Here is a 17596-nt window from a genome sequence, read left to right on the forward strand (position 1 = left end):
GTCAGTATTTTAGGATTGAGAGCTGTGTAATCATCGTCAAAATTAGTTCAGCTGCTGTGGAACAAAAGTAGCCATAGATAATACATGAATGAATGCTTATGGGTGTATTCCAATAAAACTTTATTCACAAAAGCCAGAGCTGGGCTAGATTTGCACTATAGCTGTAGTTTACTGAATCCTGTAGAAATATTTGTCATAGTAAAAGGTGTACATTTGTGGCATAGTAGGAATTGCAGCTAGTATTATTTCTTTGACAAGTTGATATGGTTATAATCAGGTATGATTTGAGACAGCATTAAGAAACTCAGGCTCAACAGTTATTTTACGTACAAACCCAGAAAAGATTGACTAGATGTTATGATATCAGGAAGGGTCTTCTCCAGATAAGCGATGTAAGAGGAAAGGCAGGATTGGATGTTGTGTTTAAGATGTTAAAGAATCAAATCTAGGAAGCTTACACATCTTACTGCTTCATTATTTCAGAGTCTAGGAACAGAAAGATGTTTAGAAGCTCACCGACCTGCAGGGACAGAAAGCTTAAATGAGTGTAGCCACCCAGGAAGGAAAGGCAGTCTTCAATTGAGTGTGTTTGCCACAGTTATATATCGAAAGAATACTCTTTACTCCCAACAAGAAATATTTTTTCAGGGCTGGGACATGGCTCAGTGGGTAAAGTGCTTGCTATCCGAGCATGAGGACCTCAGTTCAAATCCTCAGCACACAGCTATCAGCTAGGTGCAATGGCATGTACCCATAATCCCAGCTTTGTGATGGTGGTGGTGGTGGGAGACAGACAGACATCCCTGAATCTTGCTGGCCAGAAAATCTAGCCAGTCAGTGAGGTGTGAGTTCAGTGAGGGACCTTGTCCCCAAAACTCAAGTGGAAAGCACTGGAGGAAGGTGCCTAACATTGACCTCTGACCTCCAAGCAGGCACACTTACCTACACATGTGCATACAATATGCATACACATATATACAGATGAAGAGTGGAAATTCATTTTCTTATGTATGTGTGTGTGTGTGTGTGTGTGTGTGTGTGTGTGTGTGTGTGTGTATGTGTGAGTAGAGATCCAGAGGACAGCCTCAAGTGTTGTTCCTCAGGCATTGTCTGTCCTTTAGGGAACAGGAGCTCTCACTGGTCTGAAACTCAAAAAGTAGTTAGCTGGGGTTTGCCCATTTTTACCTCCCCGGCACCGGAATTACAAGCAAGTACTGCTGTGCCCAGACCTTTGATTATTTATTTAAAAATTTATTTTCATTTTTATTTATTAATTACTTTAATATCTTATTTTAAATTTATTTTTATTTCTTATTTACTATTTATCTATTTTTCTTTAAACACAGATTCTGAGAATGAACTCAGATTTTTGTGCTTCTAAGACAAGCACTCTACTGACTGAGATGTCTCCCCAGCTAGCTCCTAATTTTCTTTAAAACAAAATAAAAAATCCCCACCAAGCTCTTTCAATCTAGCTTGTCTTTCTTTTTGTTAGTGATGTGGGAACCATGAGATAGATTTCTCTCCTAAAAGAAAAGCCAGAGTAGAAGGAGCTCCACTTTTTGCTTTGTGATAATCTTCCCATCTCAAGACCTGGACACATAGGCTTTTAATCCCAGCACTCAGGAGGCAGAGGCAGTCGGCTCTCTATGAGTTTGAGACCAGTCTGGTCTACAGAATGAGTTGTAGGCCAGCCAGAACTACCCTGTTAAAAAAAAAAAAAAAGAGACCCATTTATCTAATAATGTCTACAAGAGCTACATGTTCACACGTTCTGAGGATTAGGGCATGGATAGCTTTGGGAGCATGAGTCTTTGTTTCTACTTTTGTATTTTCTAGGGAAAAAATAATACCTATAATTTGAAACCTTTGTTACAAGGGCAGGCAGACTTTTTTTTGTTAAGAAAATTTCTTATTCTGTTCCTAATATCCTTGGCTGTCTTAGCTCCATACATTAAAACGCTTGTAATTGGTAGAGTTCATTAGGCCGCTTTTTATATTCCTTTGCTTTTTTCTCTCTCCCTCCCCCCTCCCCATTGTCTTTTCTCTGAACTGCGACTAGTTTGTATATGGGTTTCTTTGATAAAACATGCTAAGCAAAAGCAACTCGGGGCAGAAAGGCTTTATTTGGCTTACACTTCCTATCACAGTCCACTACTGAGGGAAGCCAGGGCAGGAACTGTAGAGAAACCCTGCTTACTGGCTGCCTTTCCATTGGCTTGTTCAGTTGGCTTATACAACCAGGACCACCTGCTCAGGAACTGCACCTTTCACAATGGGCGGGGTCCTCCCATATCGATCATTAATCAAGAAAATAGCCCACGAACATGTCCAGGTGCCAGCGTCGTGGAGGCAGGTCCTTGACTGTGGTTTCTCTTCCTCGGGTGACTCTAGTTCATGTTAACTTGATAAAAACTAACCAGGACAGTGTTGGAGACTAGGGTTCATAATCGAGGGCAGCGTCTAGAAAAGACAGTCTTTTCTAACTGTGAAGTGACTGGCGGTAGGGGAGAGAGGGTCAAGAGCCCACGGAGGAGTGCAGCCTGCTTGCAATCCTGCACTAGTTTTGAACTGTAAAAAGCAGAATGTAAGCTTAGAGAGGACTTTAGTGCAAAACATTTTGAATCTCTGCCAATATAGTAGAGACGTGTGTGTGTGTGTGTGTGTGTGTGTGTGTGTGTGTGTGACAGAGAGAGAGAGAGAGAGAGAGAGAGAGTGTGTGTGTGTGTGTGTGTGTGTGTGTGTGTGTGTGTGTGTCCACTTTTTCCTTTGTGGTAATCTTCCCATCTCAAGACCTGGACATAGGCTTTTAATCTCAGTGCTTAGGAGGCAGAGGCAGGCAGATCTCTGTGAGTTTGAGACCAGCCTGGTCTACAGAATGAGTTGTAGGCCAGCCAGGACTACTGTTTAAAAAAAGAAAAAGGCCCATACATCTAGTGAGATCTAGATTATTATATTAACCTATGGCCCCCCTCCCGTTTTGCTTGGTTTTCTCACTTCTCTTTTATTACTATTGCCTGACCCTCCCATCACAAATCCCTCGGACTTTCAGTTTCTCACAAGCCTTGTAGTTCCAATTCTTGCCAATTTTGTAAATTGGTTGCTTACTTTGAAGTGTGGCAAACCACAGAAGGATCTGGAAAGAATTTTCTGTGTGATGTGGTGAATGCGGAGAAGGATGCTCACACTGATAAAGCTGGTGACTTTTATGAAATGGGTAATACAATGGCTCTTGACACCTAGAGCTATTGGCTGTCTCTCAGTGAAAAACGGAGTGAATGGGAAAAGACTGGAAAGTGGTCTTTGGGAGACAACACAGCTTCTGACCAGATCATTTCAGAGTACAATGGATAAGCAAGCAGTCTGCTGGATAACACACATATTAATGATTCTCAAGCCACACACTGAAGCTAGAAGGCAAATTGACTCATTTGTAAAGACCAAGAGCTTAAGAGTTCAAGTCTCACCGGCAGGGGCAGGAAGTCCTATGGCTGGAGAAGAGTTGTGGCTGGTTACACTTGATGAGAAAGAGAGCGATGATTAATCCATTCCACAAACTGGTTTGCATCAAGTCCCCTGAAGAAATAGTAGGGGAAAATGAGAGATAAGATGTACCAAAGGAGAAAAATCCACAGAGAGGACAGATGGGGAACTATAGGCATTGCTATTTATGGAGACCGTGAGACAGGCTGTATTCTCCCTATACTCTAGGTAAGATTTATATTATTAATGCTGCTGTTTATATAGTGCCTGCCTTTCCTTATTTATAGTGAATTTAAGCACATATAAAAGAAGAATTATGACTCATGAAAGGAGACACTTAATAACTTTCTGGGACGCACTGTCAACAAATCAGTCTAAAGGGGAAAACAGCATCCACTCAGGCTAATTGGCACTGCCAAACTTGGTTTAGGCTAAGGCTGCTTTTGGACGTGTGAATCTGGTTTAGAGACGGTTCAGGCTGCATTACCTGTAGACACCACATTCCCTTGCTATATTTCTGCCTGGTATTTATTTTGACATGTTAATAATGCTCAGTTTCGAGAATGAAGCTATCTCTGCTGTTTTCTGTGGGCAATGGTTTTTATGTCCCTGAGAACCATTTAAATGAACCTCTTTTGTATCTAAAGAAATTGATGATGATGCTTGGCAAATGTGTTTCAAATGCATTGTTATACATGTAAATAATTTGCCCTCTGGTGGATAATGAATAAGGCCATTAGTTTTGGCTGCTAGAGTCTTTTCCTACTCCTCATAGCTGTCCCAGGTCTGTGCATGACAGATACGCAAAAATATTTCCAATTAGAGCTACATGGCACGTGTTATAATTTTGAGATAAAGTACTTCTCATTGCTGGTTAAGGTGGATTTAATACATTAGTGTGTACATTGGGTTTGTAAACTTAAATGCCTTCAGTGGCCAGATAAGCAGCAAACATCTATGAAACAGCCTGATATGAACTAATAAGTAGCCTTAGAGCCTGTGGAGAACCAGAGAAAATATGCCCAACTGCCTTTAGATGCAAAATTAAAACAAAACTAAATGTTCATTGGCAATGAATCACATCTATAAGCAGAAACAGAACTGTAAAATCAAGGTGGCCAGCCTTTGTTTAGGAAGTGAAATTTTACGCTAGACTGTACCACATTTAAAGAACAAGATCATGTAAGATTTATCTTTGCATTATACTATTTATCTCCAATTAAACAATTCTATTTGTTAGACAACAGAATATTTTTTTCTGAGAAGAAATAGCTACTACAATAAAATATCTTATTGTGTTGAAAGGCAAGTTGATTTGAATTATAGCTTAAAAGTTGTTTATATCTGTTTATATACCTGTGTGTGTGTGTGCGTGTGTATGCATGTGTCTGTGTGTGTGTGCCCTAGTACAAATGTGCAAGTCAGAGGGAAATTCATTGGATTTGGTTCTTTCTACCGTGTGGGTTCTGGGGATGAAATTCAGCTGGAAAGTGTATCTACCCGCTGAGCCATCTCACAGGCTCTGAATTCTAACTCCAAATGGTTGTAAACATTATTTTCATACATATGTTCTGAGCATGTTCCAAATGTATTCAGTTCATTAATATGGGAAAAGTAGGAGAGCAGGATGGTAATTGAACCAAGTGCAACTTTTGAGGTACTGAGACCTGATAGGCACCAAAAGGTAGAACTGCACAGTTAGGTATAAAATGCTTTGTTTCTGTAGGCAATAAAGTCATAATTTCTTTGTTTGTTCAAGACAAAGTCTCATGTAGCTCAGGCTGGACTTAAATTTACTATGTAGTAAATTTTCTACTATATACAGTTCAGGATCTTCTGCCCAGGGACTGGTCCTGTCATAATTATGGCTGGTCATGAACTCCTGATCTTTCTGTCTTTACCTCTGGAACTGCTGAGATTATAGGAATACACTACAATGCCCTGCTCAAAGCTACAATCTCAACATTCAGGTTGTTTTTCTCTGCCAGGCAGAGATCATTTGCATGCATGTGGACAAATAGCATGACAAAACAAAAAACAAAAACAAAAAACCCCCCCCAAAACAAAAAAAACCAAAAAAAAAAAAAAACCCAAAACAATGGAAGGGAGAAGGTGTTTATTTTAGCTCACAGGTCAAGGGTACAGTCCATCATGGCGGGAAGTCAAAGCAACAGGAAGTTGAGACAGCTGTCCCATAGCATCCACCGTGCAGAAGCAGAGTAGGCATGTATGTATGCTAGTGGCCAGCTGTCTTCTCTAGCTCAGGATCTTCTGCCCAGGCACCAGTCCTGCTCACAATTTAAACAGGCTTTCCCACATCAATTAATATAATCAAGATATTCCCGTATAGACTTCTCAGAGGCTAACCTTAATCTAGATAATCTTTCCCAAGTATGCTCAGAGGTCCATTTTCCAGTTGATTTTTAGATCTGTCAAGTTGAAACCAGTCACCTTCAACATTTGGTTGTAGAAGAAACCAGTGACATTGAAGAGAGGTAGGCTAGTTAGACAGTGCTCCAGGATGACTTTCCAAAGCCACACAGTAATCTTTCAGCCTCATTTGTATATCCAGGATCCTTATTATGTACTATAGGATAGTACTATAGGATAGCCTCTTTGTTGTAAAACTTCCTGCTATGTGTGCATCGTGAAAATGGACCCTCACAATGACAAGGGCCATGCACTGGTGTTCTGTTTTGTACCACACTATTCTGTCTGTGAGACCAATTACTCAGCTGCACAGTCATGTGCAAACAGTCATGTACTGATCAGGGGAACTTAAGAACCAGCCTTTGAAAATCCACCTTCCACCCAAAGTTAGAATATGTAGGTAGGAATCCGTCAGCAAACCATGCACCCCACCCTACGATGCAGAAGGCTTCCTTTGTCAGCTCGTTCCTCACATTATAACGGCATTTGCAACAGACCAAGCGGTGCATCATCTGTAGGAGAAGCAATCAATCTGAACACAGATGTTTCCTAAGCAGCATAAATTGGCCTCCGGCCCATTTGGAATTTCCCATCTATATAGGGTTTTAGGTTATCCATTCCGTTCTGCTGACCCTGAAACGTGTTTACCTTCACTTTCTGATTGAAGGGATTTTATTACTGGGTCTCGATAATGCTGATGAGAGGAGACTGGCAGCCAAGGGCAATGAGGGAATAAGCAGTCTTTTCCCAGGATGTGTTCCCAGAATGTGAGCCTCGTGCAAAACAAACATCCGTGGGCACAGTGTGGGAAACACCAAGCAAAGAAAAAGCTTGGCTTTAAATGACAGGACTTTTTAGAACCTTTTTTATCATAAGATAACATGCAAAGCGAGTCCCCACAAATGATAAGAAGTTAATTTTTATAAGTTTGCCACATTTCCTTCATTCTGAGATGCCACTGGCTGTAGCACATACCGCCAATTTAATAGCAGGTTTCATTTTGTTAGTTCAGGGGGAGATTTCAACTGGCAAACTTTTTGTTTGACATTGAAAGATGAAGGTCCACTTTGAAGGAGTTAAAGTGTGGGAAAACTGAACTTGAGAATGGAGAAAAGGCATTAAAGAGTAGCCCCCTTTGCATGGTGGTATCCCACTCTACTAATATTCTAAGAAGCACAGTCTTAGGAGATAAAAGTCTAGACTGTCTTCTGAAATGGTAGAATTCATTCTAAGCAGAGGCCTGACCATCAACTAAGTTATTTTCTAGTAAAAACCAACCTGATATTAACCACACTGAGTTCTCTTTGTACTTTCCTTATCACACAAATACTTTATTTCTAAAATAGTTTTGCACTGGTTGGGGCTTTGATGACTATTATCAAATTTTGTTTGAATTTCTAAGTCTAACCTGTACTTTTTTTTCTGTTGAGAGCAGCATTGAAATGTATAATTAGTCTTAAGTTGAGAACCAAATATAGTTCACACTATAAGTTTCATTACAAGGCTAGTTTTAGTTTATGAAGTTCTTACTGATATTTCCAATTTGCTGAGCACACCAACTTGCTGCTGCTTCTGTTTCTCCTCCTCCTCCTCCTTCTCCTCCTCCTCCTCCTCCTCCTCCTCCTCCTCCTCCTCCTCCTTCTTCTTCTTCTTCATTTTTTCAAGACAGGGTTTCTCTGTGTGGCTTTGCGCCTTTCCTGGAACTTACTCTGTAGCCCAGGTGGGCCTCGAACTCACAGAGATCCACCTGCCTCTGCCTCCCGAGTGCTGGGATTAAGGGTGTGCACCACCATCGCCCCGCCCACTTGTTTCTTGAACTGTCTTTTCTTCACACACCTGCCTGTGGGTGGAGAAACTTGGGATGCTACAAGACGTATGTCGAGCTGGAGTTCTTCCTGAACACGGATGACATTAAAAATGACCACTTTAGTCTCTTTATAGAAAGCTCGACTAAGCCTCAGGCTTATTTATTCTGTGTAGAGTTTTGCACTGGTTCAGCTGTTTGAGTCATTTGATAACAAAGCTGACAAAGAGCTGGAAGGCATGTGCTTTTCTGCATCCTTAATTGAGATGTTTGGGTGGACCATCAGTTTGCATGTTATTACTAAGGAACTTAATTAAAAGTTAATAATATCTATTCCAACTCATTACGCTCACTTTTATATCTGTTGTGCATATAGAAAAGCAGAATCATCTTGTAAGCAATGCTTTAATTCTTTAACTAACTTGTCTTCATGGTGTTTATGGCTGTCTTTCTGCATCACTCTTTCTGTCCAGATGCCCCGAGGCCACGCTTTCTTTGGGTTAATTCTCTTCTGGGAACATTTAAAACTATGGCCAAGGCTGTTGTGTTCTCTCCCTTTGTGTTTTACTTATGATGTGTGTTGTTGCTATGATGAGGGGTTCGTCATTGATTCATATTATGAGAGCCCGGCATTGCCCACCTTTTTCAGGAACAAATCTATTTGTAGTGTGAAATAGTTGTACACTTTAGCAACTCAAATCTTTCTCGGTCATTTATAACTATATCCCAGAGGCCTCCAAGAGCCGTCATATAACAGATGAGAAAAGAAAACAAACATAGACTGCCTAGTTTAGAAATGTGGAAACTTATAGAAACAGAGTTGCCATGGTAACATCATTCTCTGAGCATTGAGAGAACATGAATCTACCCATTCCATATTAACATCAACTTGTCTTCACACCACCCCACACTCAATGGCTGGACTTCTCAGTGCTCCATAGACTTTGATGAAGAGGATATTTGGGATGTCTGGTGGGAAGCCTGGGGAAATCTATCCCCATCTGACTTTTTTTCCCCTGCTCCTGGGAATTGAACCTAGGACCTTGCCCTTGCCATGCAAGAACTCTACTCCCATGAGCTAAATCCCTAACTAAGGATGGAATTTCCTACCCTCCCTGCCCAACTTTCCCTTTGAAGGCTCAGTATTGGAGTCTGCTCAGTCATGATAGAGATTAGCAAGACAAAATCATACAGATGTATTAATATGCACAGGTAGTGGGGTCACACCTAGAAATTCAAAGTATCAATATGAAATATTGATTTCTGAGCCCTGAGTGCAATAAAAGGCACAGCACCGTAGAGCGCAGAGGATCCAAACTTAATGTTTTCAGAGTTGGGCTTGAGTGGCAGCTTGATCACTTCTTAACTTGTCCTCAGGTTAGGCACAAATTCTCTGACCTCCTTATGCCTCCGAAGGAATATTGTTCCGTCACTTGGTGCGGGGTGAAGAACAAATAAGATAACCTACCCTTGTCTGGGGTGGGGGGACGACCATGACATCACTGGTACCCTACTTGGGCACAGCCACACTGGCTCTCATTGCCTGACAAATCCCAACTGAGGAGCACCGTGTTGGTTAAAGAATTCTAAAGCCACTTCAAGCCCCCTCGTTCCCCAGATCGTACTGTGGTTTAAAAATCTTGACACTGAGGACTTCTTTCTTTTTCTTCTCAAAGTGTGAATGCATTAATCAAGTCCAGGAGATTTCTGTAGTCACTTTAATTTCCGTGAAGATATAGTGGAGAAAGAGATTTCTGGTTTAACTACAATGGTGTAGGCTCTCAGGATCTTAACTTGCATTAACAGAAATATCTGCAGTGTAATTCCATTTCCAGCAAAAGGAGAAAGAAGATGGTTGGGATTTTTTTTCTTTATCAGCTAGAATAGTGGAGGTAATGTTATATTAAACTATAGGAATTTAATTACCCCATTCCACAAATGTAGTTTTCAAATAAAGGAGTCAAAAGGATTTTCAAAGCCATTCTTCTGAACTGTGATATAAAAACTCGGAGTACATTTAGGAGATGTAAAATGTATTACTGTACATTATGAGGCACCGCAGTGAATGGTAGCACAATAAGACACACTATGCGAGACTGAACCCGCAGTGATTAAAAATCTCGTTGCTTGCTTCTTAGGAATGTCACAATTCGCCTGCAGTTTGACATGCTTGTCTCTGTAAGGACTGCCATCTGTAGAATAATTCTGGTGGGTGGATGGCAACTTCAGGACAGGTCTTACTGAAGGAGGAAACACTGTCATTTGAAAGCTGAAATCCAGACTAGGTGTAAGGGAGAAATGCACTTAGGATGGGAAGGAATAAATCACCAAGTGGCGCACCATTATTCTTCCCAGGGTTTGCAAGTCTGTCCTTTACAATGTCCATAAAAACACCCTTCTCTCAGGGGTGAAGTGGGGGCCGGTGCTGGCTGTCTTAATGATTCCTCTACTGCAAAGTCTTTACGAAAGCCATAGTTTCTCCTTCTTATTATAGGAGTGACACATGCTCATTATAGAAAATTTTAAAAAATGGACTGGGAAAGGAAAGAAAATATGGGCCATTTGTAATATCTCAGCGGCAATGACCACACTTAGCATTTTGGCATATAGCCTTCACGTTTTTCCTGAGAAGTCATTTTGCCACATCGAATGAGAACTTAATGTAAGTGACTTCTGGCTCTGGAGGAAGGAGTAACGAGGTGTTCATCCATTTATCAAATACTTGTGCTGCCCGGAGAGAGCCTGTCTTCTCTACCTACAGAAGAAAGAATTGGAAAAACCCTGGGAAGCCAGGCCTTGTAACTTTTTATCCAGCTAAGTTGCAATGTGTTTCTGTGACCATCGCATGGGTCACCTGATGAGTTTTGCTTGTTTTCGCTTTTTTTTTAGTCTTCAAACAAAAATGAGCAGATACATATTTATTTAAAAACCTGGTTTCTGTACATATTTTGCCAATTTTTCATCAGTCATGTTCCCATTAGTAAGTGATAATTTGTCCAATTCAATCAATCTTTACCTCTTCTTATTCTCTTTTTGAGTACAATCATAAACATAAGTAGACGAGAGTTCTCAAGCTTCTCCATAGCACTGGCCCCCAAGATGCTCACACTAGTAGACGTTAAGGGAGGACCTGGGATCTATAGAGTCAAATGAACTCTACTTTGTCTTTCCTAAGTCTGAGCATCTTAGGGACCAGCAAGTGAGGCAGTAGAGTGAAGTGGATCATTCAGAGTGCAGGCATTATGGTCCAAATGTAGGCTTTGTCAATTGCAGGCTGGGTATCATCAAAGCAAATATTATTTATGATCCTTGCCAGAGAATGGGAAGGCAAACCTGACTCATTGGTATCCTTGTCAGTACAGGCTCACTGTGATGGGCTCCGCAGTAGGAGATGGACTCAACTTCTAAGACAATGAAGAGAAGTGGGAATTTATAGCAAGGAGCAGAAAGGTGGTGGTCACTGCATAGAAAATTCCCAAGAGAATCCTGAGGGATAAGGAGGGATTCTGGCTTTTCTGATTTTATAGGACTGTTGCTGAGGTTGCCTGGGAGATGGTGGGAGAGAGGAGCCTGTTTGATTCTGGAAATGGGGGCATCTGGCTACACGGAGCTAACAAGTTTCTTGCTAAAACTGGATAATGTAAAGATGAACATGGAAGCCTACAAGTCGAGGTCTGGCTGAAAAAGACTAGCGTCTAGCCAAGGAAAGAATCTTAATACCATCTCCTGTGTTTCAATTTCATCATCTCTAAAATGCGACTAATACTACTATCTAATGTCATAGAGATGCTGGAAAATCGATGGGCTAATGCGCTGGGAAGCTGCTTGGCACTGTTGTGTTAAAATGGTGCCAGCTAGTCCATTTCACATCACTGTGCTCTTAGGCATCCAGGTGGCCCTATCAGCACTCACACACAGGGAAGGCTTCTGGAGAGCTTCCACTTTTACTTGTGACCTTGGGGTAATCTAACTTTCAGTACCCCAGCTTTGTCTTTCGGAAATGCAGACTGTTCAGTTTATTTCATAAAAGGGTTGGTGGGGGTGGTGGTGGTGGGGTTGGCTGCTCTGCTATTTTACAATGTAAAGTGTTTTTATCTATAAATAATAGAAGGAAGGCCTCGCCGGAACGATGTCAAGCTTCTCCCTGGAGATGGAGGGGCTGACTAGGACTTAATAGCACACCTCTCCTGAGAAAACAGAGAAAGGCAAGCCACAGGACACAGCTTGGGCAAATAAATGAGAAAATATTGTTTGTGCCAGAGAGAGTGCGTGAAATATGAATTCCTGACGGAACTTCTCAGGCAGATCAGGAGTGATGCTGTTGCTCGACGAAACCCTCCCTTAATAACCAAACAAAGCAATAAATTTGGAGTCTCAGGTCTTGGCTGTTCCTCTACACGAGCTTGTGTTTCTGATAACCCCATCCAGGTGTTTGCTGTTTGGCTGGAAGATGACTGAATTTAATATCAAACTATATGAAGAAGCTATTGGATGAGAGCCAAAAGAGGTTGTTGTCTGGTGCTGGACGCGCTTTGGGTTCATTTCCACACCTGCACACAGGGGTCCTATGTTGATGCCCAACCAGAAAGATTTAAAAAATTCTTTGTAACGAACCAAGAGGAAGTACCTTTAAATGATTTACTTTAGAAACACTTAATGCTGAGCTGTTTATTACAGAGACATTTTTTTGATTGCTTACTTTTTCTTTTTCTCAAACCTAAAAAGTCATATTTTTTTTTCCAAGAAAAAGTCAAGGCTATCACTGGTAAAAGGGCATTGGATTCTGATTCTTTTTTTTTTTTTTTTTTTGGTTTTTCGAGACAGGGTTTCTCTGTGTAGCTTTGCGCCTTTCCTGAGACTCACTTGGTAGTCCAGGCTGGCCTCGAACTCACAGAGATCCGCCTGGCTCTGCCTCCCAAGTGCTGGGATTAAAGGCGTGCGCCACCACCACCCGGCTCGGATTCTGATTCTTTACAAAGGTTTTCTAGTACAGCAAAGTAGCTGATTTGTAATTTCTCTCTGCGTGTGTATGCGTGTGTGTGTGTGTGTGTGTGTGTGTGTGTAACTATATTCTTGCACATACATATACACCTACATCTTGTTTAAATTAAAAATTGTATTTATCCACCAGAAGGTATCACACAAATGCCTTGATTCCCAGATTTCCCAATAAGAGCAGCCCTGTAGCAATCTGATCACCTTTGTGCAGTGGGACAATTGGCCAGAGCTGAGATGCTCTTGTTCCATTAGACAGGGCTAAGTGTAACTTCATGCTCATCCACCTGTTTTCCTTTCTGCATCTATTAAGCAAGAGGGAAGGCCAGTGGAGGGATAGTCATTCCAGGAAGCCATAAAACATCAGCTCTCCTAGTAGCCAGAGTGAGAGAGTTTGGCAAAATCATTTGTCAGGAGAACAGAAATATCTCAAGTCATCGTATTTTTTATTGTCTCATGAATTCTCAATGATCTAGAATTAATCTTGTGACTGTAAAATAATGCATCTAAATCAAATGCAAATATGTATTGCTGTAGTTTAACGCTATGTTTTACTTTATTTTATGCTTTGCAATATGACTTTTAAACTATAAAAATGGTGCATTATACTTCTGACCTAACCTCATTTGTCACAGTCTTGGCTCTCTTGAGCTATGCTCCTTGCAGCTCTGTATCTCCTCAGTGAGGCCCAGGTGACTCAGTTTCTTTCATGCCTGGATTACAGTGTGTGCTTCTCACTGACTTCCAACAGGTCTGTATTGTGATACCCAGCTGATCTAGGGGTTCCAAAGATGGCAAGGGCACCCATCCAGAGCAGTCTATAGAAGAATGGCTGTGGGCAGGCTAGAAGACCTTAATTGTTCTGGTGCTGTGAACCCCACTGTTGAGAACCTCAATTCTAGTGTCCCACAATTCTAGTTCAGTCACTTTGGGAATGGAAAGAAGACATTGTTGCATAATGCAAGCTGTACAGAGTTAGGGGCCACGATCACCTGATTATAATCCATCTTTATTGTCCCTTAAATTCGCAAAGCTGCTCTACCCGAAGCTTCTCAACCCGAGTCTCAGTAACTCTATCTGTAAAATGGGGGGTTTAGCATTGAAATATAGTAAGAGTTCAATAGTTTTTTTATGTAATTCTCTCTCTCTCTCTCTCTCTCTCTCTCTCTCTCTCTCTCTCTCTCTCTCTCTCTCCCTCTCCAATGACCCTAAGATACAGAATGGTAAAATAACTTTCCCAGAATTAATATGGAGGCTGCCCTTGAACTATGGTTCTCATTTATAGTCAGTGTGCTCAGACATCCAAATGACATTACGTCCGTAGTGCCTTCCACTCAGGGCTGCTGCGAGCATGATGTAAAGGCTCAATCCTGTGTCTGGTGAAGTGTAGGCTCCCATAACCGGTGGCGATTATTATTAGAGATGGAAGCTCAGCTGAGCTTGAATGCTGTCTAGAGTTTCAATTACTGTCGACCCTCATGGGACCGGGACTCAGATTCATGGGGTGCATCTTTTCAGCCCCCTTTACACATACAGATGGTTGGTGTCAATTGTGAATGTGAGAGAGGATGATAGGAGTAGTATTGGTTAGTGACTAGAAAAGGAACAGGCCCTCATATTAAAAGCATAAAGTAAAAGGCTTAGTGCAATGGAGTGCTAAGAACTGATTTTTCCTGTTAAAAATACATCCCCCCAAGTTTCCATATGTGTATATATATATTTTACACACACACACACACACACACACACACACACACACACACACACACACTGTTTTAGAATTCATGATCTTGCCTGGAAAGAAATCAGTAAGTGTAAGGTTGTTAGCCCTAATGTCTGAAAAGGTGTTGCTTTTGGTAATGTAGGGATAAAAATAAAATGACCCTCTTAAGGTAGTGGCTACCCACAGCTCATTTGTAAGTCAGTAAAAACCTCATTTTTTACCTGAGCATTGGAGAGCTGACCTTTAAAATCACATCTGGGGAGAATGTGTGATTTGATGCAGAACATTTTTGGGGCATGCCTAAGGATGGATGGCCGAGGATATGCTCATCAGTTTTCTTCTCCTTCAAGGAGTGCAAAATTGCTTAGGTTACGAGTCAGTTCTTAGGTAGCTCCAAACCTGTAGCATATGCTTAAGTAGGTCTTCTGTGCAAGGAAGATTAAGCACATATATAGATTGGATGCTGATCTATGCATCTGGTAGGAAAATGATGGAGACACATATTGTGAGATTGTGTGTGTGTGTGTGTGTGTGTGTGTGTGTGTGTATGTGTATGTATGTGTGTATATATGTATGTGTATGTATGTCTTCACTGGAAAGTTTAGTTGTTATGAAGTGAGTTCAGTGAAGTCTTTTGGAAAAAGATGTTGGGATTGCTTTAAAATCATATCCATATTCTGTGAATTTCTGTGTTATAGAGATGTTACCATGGGGCTCATGCAGTGCATTTAGGGTCTGAGAAGCAATGCTACGAATATAAAACTAGTGTTTGATTTGTGAAACTCAAAATAACCTGCAAGTCCATGGAGCATGAAGAGGAGCCTATCTGTATTCATAATATGTTTTTGAAAAAGCCATGGATGTTGTGGGACACAGAATTGGATGGATGGACATCTTAGAGATTCATCTCCAGGAGAAAATAGTATCTGTCTGATCTTGTGTGCTATCATCCGCTGAGTGAAGGTCTGGGTGGTGATACTGATGGAAATTCCTTGTAGTTGTTAATTTTGAATAGTCTGAGTTAGGAGGCACTTTAGTGCCTGAATCTGTCACATCATAAACTCCTCCACACTCTGACCAGAGACTGTTAGCATTTTCCCTGGCTAGGCTTCAGTTGATTACAGCCTCAGAAACAGCACTGAAAAACTTTTATTCTAACATTTTCAGATAAGGATCTAGATGTCAGAATCAACGAGTTTTTCAGAGTCACAGCTTGGAAGGAGGGAGCCGGAAGCCACTTAGACTCTAGGCTACCATGCTTCCCAGCTTCCGCAGGCGATGCCTGCCAATTAGCCTCCAGTCATGCTGCTTAGGGCCTGCAATGTGCGAGGCTTGACTGTGGCAAGGAAGCCAGCTCCTCCCTTCCTCACTGACATGGGGGCTACTGTGAAGAAAAAATGTTGAATGAGGTCACCAGTGGGTAGATCTATTTCTGAACCTGTAAGTGAAAATCTATTTGAGGGATACTGTAGAGAAGTTCTCATTTTTTCAAGCCTGCACTATTAGAAAAATTGGCTGAGATTAGCAACTCCTGATCCAGGTTGACTGGCATTGGCTTTCTAGGCACAGCCAACAGGAAAAATCTTTTCGCTTATCCTCACTCCCTTCTTAGCTTTCATATTTGCTGAATACCTACTATGTGTCAGCTAAGGGGATAGGGCAGACAGTCAACAGAAACAGCACATGGGAAGAGAAATCTTGTTCCCCGACGTCATGCAGCTTAGTGTGGGGGAGGGGACAGGCCTAAAGACCTGTGGTTGCAGTAGGATTCAGGACTAAAAAAGCTATGTTGGAGATGTAAGGAGAGCGACCTAACCTGGACACCAAGGGCATTTTGAGGCAGAGAAAACACAAGTGTAAAGATAAAGACAGAAGCAAAGTAATGGGCAGGAGAAGGCAGGGGCAGGAACATGGAGTCTCTGTTGCCACCTGAGTAAGTTTTGACTTTGACTCTAGGGCAGGGGTACAGTGAAGAGGTGTGATTGGGCCACCACACAGCCCTTTGTCAAATTCTTGCTAGTCTCCAGGTTTGGTGGCTCTCTTTATAGCTCCAACATAATATTCCTAGTATGGATTTCTATGGAAACCACTGATCTTTGACACTGAGTTCTAGATGCGTGGAAGTGTCTTCAAAGAGGTCTTATCTGAGTCCCATTGCTTAGGTAGTTCTGATGTTAAATAAGTACATGGCATTCCCATTAGTACTTGAATGGGAGGAAGAAGCCAGGGATCAATTATCTATCTTCCTTCCTTCCTTCCTTCCTTTCTTTCTTTCTTTCTTTCTTTCTTTCTTTCTTTCTTTCTTTCTTTCTCTCTCTTCTCTTTCTCCCTTCCTTCCTTCCTTCCTTCCTTCCTTCCTTCCTTCCTTCCTTCCTTCCTTCCTTCCTTCCTCTCTCCCCTTCTCCCTCCCTGTCTCCTTCCCCCTTCCTTTCCTTTTTTTCCTCCTCTTCCTTCTTTTTTTTTCATTAAAAAAATACCATTAAATTCTTATATAGGAAGAAGTAGACGCTAAATGAAAATAAGTCAGGGTGCCTTCTTTGAAATGGACAATTCTCTCAGATAAGCTGAAGATGAGGTAGTAAAACTGAATGACCAGAGGGCTCTTAAAAAAAAAAATCGTGCATTTATTCCAAAAGCAGCAAAAAAGCTCTGAGGAGCCGCAGTTACTTAAACACAGGAAAATTCCCACTAACACAGGGTGCTGAAAAACCCCTGTGTCGTTGCATTCTTCAATAAAAGTTGTTTTTTTTTTCTTTTTGCTGACGCTTTTTCTGTCTTTAAGTGTGCCTCTTATATTTGATGATCAATTTTCCACAAGGTTTGCCATAATGCTTCCTCGGAGCTTAGGAGTTCACATTTTAATTCATTCAGTGAGTGCTTGCAACTAAGACAATATTTGCTTGTTTTTACAACTTCAGGTCACCCGTAGCTGACAGTATGGCACTCAAATCCCAGGCCTTCTCTTTCTTTCCATGGGGTTTTGGCTGGAAGAGGGCTACTGGCAAAAGAAAAAAAAAAAAAAAACAACGTTTTTTTCCTTTTACTCTTCTTCCTCCTCTTCCTTCCCCACCCTCCAATCTCTTTGAGACAGAGTCTTATGTAGCCAAGGCTGGCCTTGAACTTACTCTATGTAGCTGAGGTTGGTCTTGAACTTACTATGT

General features: G+C 41.4%; 1 protein-coding gene across 2 annotated transcripts in view; it reads left to right on the top strand.

Annotated features, from left to right (window-relative positions):
• The window catches only part of Tph2 (tryptophan hydroxylase 2), a 100543-nt gene that overhangs the window by 64744 nt on the left and 18203 nt on the right, over positions 1-17596 (top strand). The window lies entirely within an intron of this gene.

The sequence above is a fragment of the Peromyscus eremicus genome, chromosome 18, assembly GCF_949786415.1.
Source record: "Peromyscus eremicus chromosome 18, PerEre_H2_v1, whole genome shotgun sequence".
In the NCBI taxonomy this organism is placed as follows: domain Eukaryota; kingdom Metazoa; phylum Chordata; class Mammalia; order Rodentia; family Cricetidae; genus Peromyscus; species Peromyscus eremicus.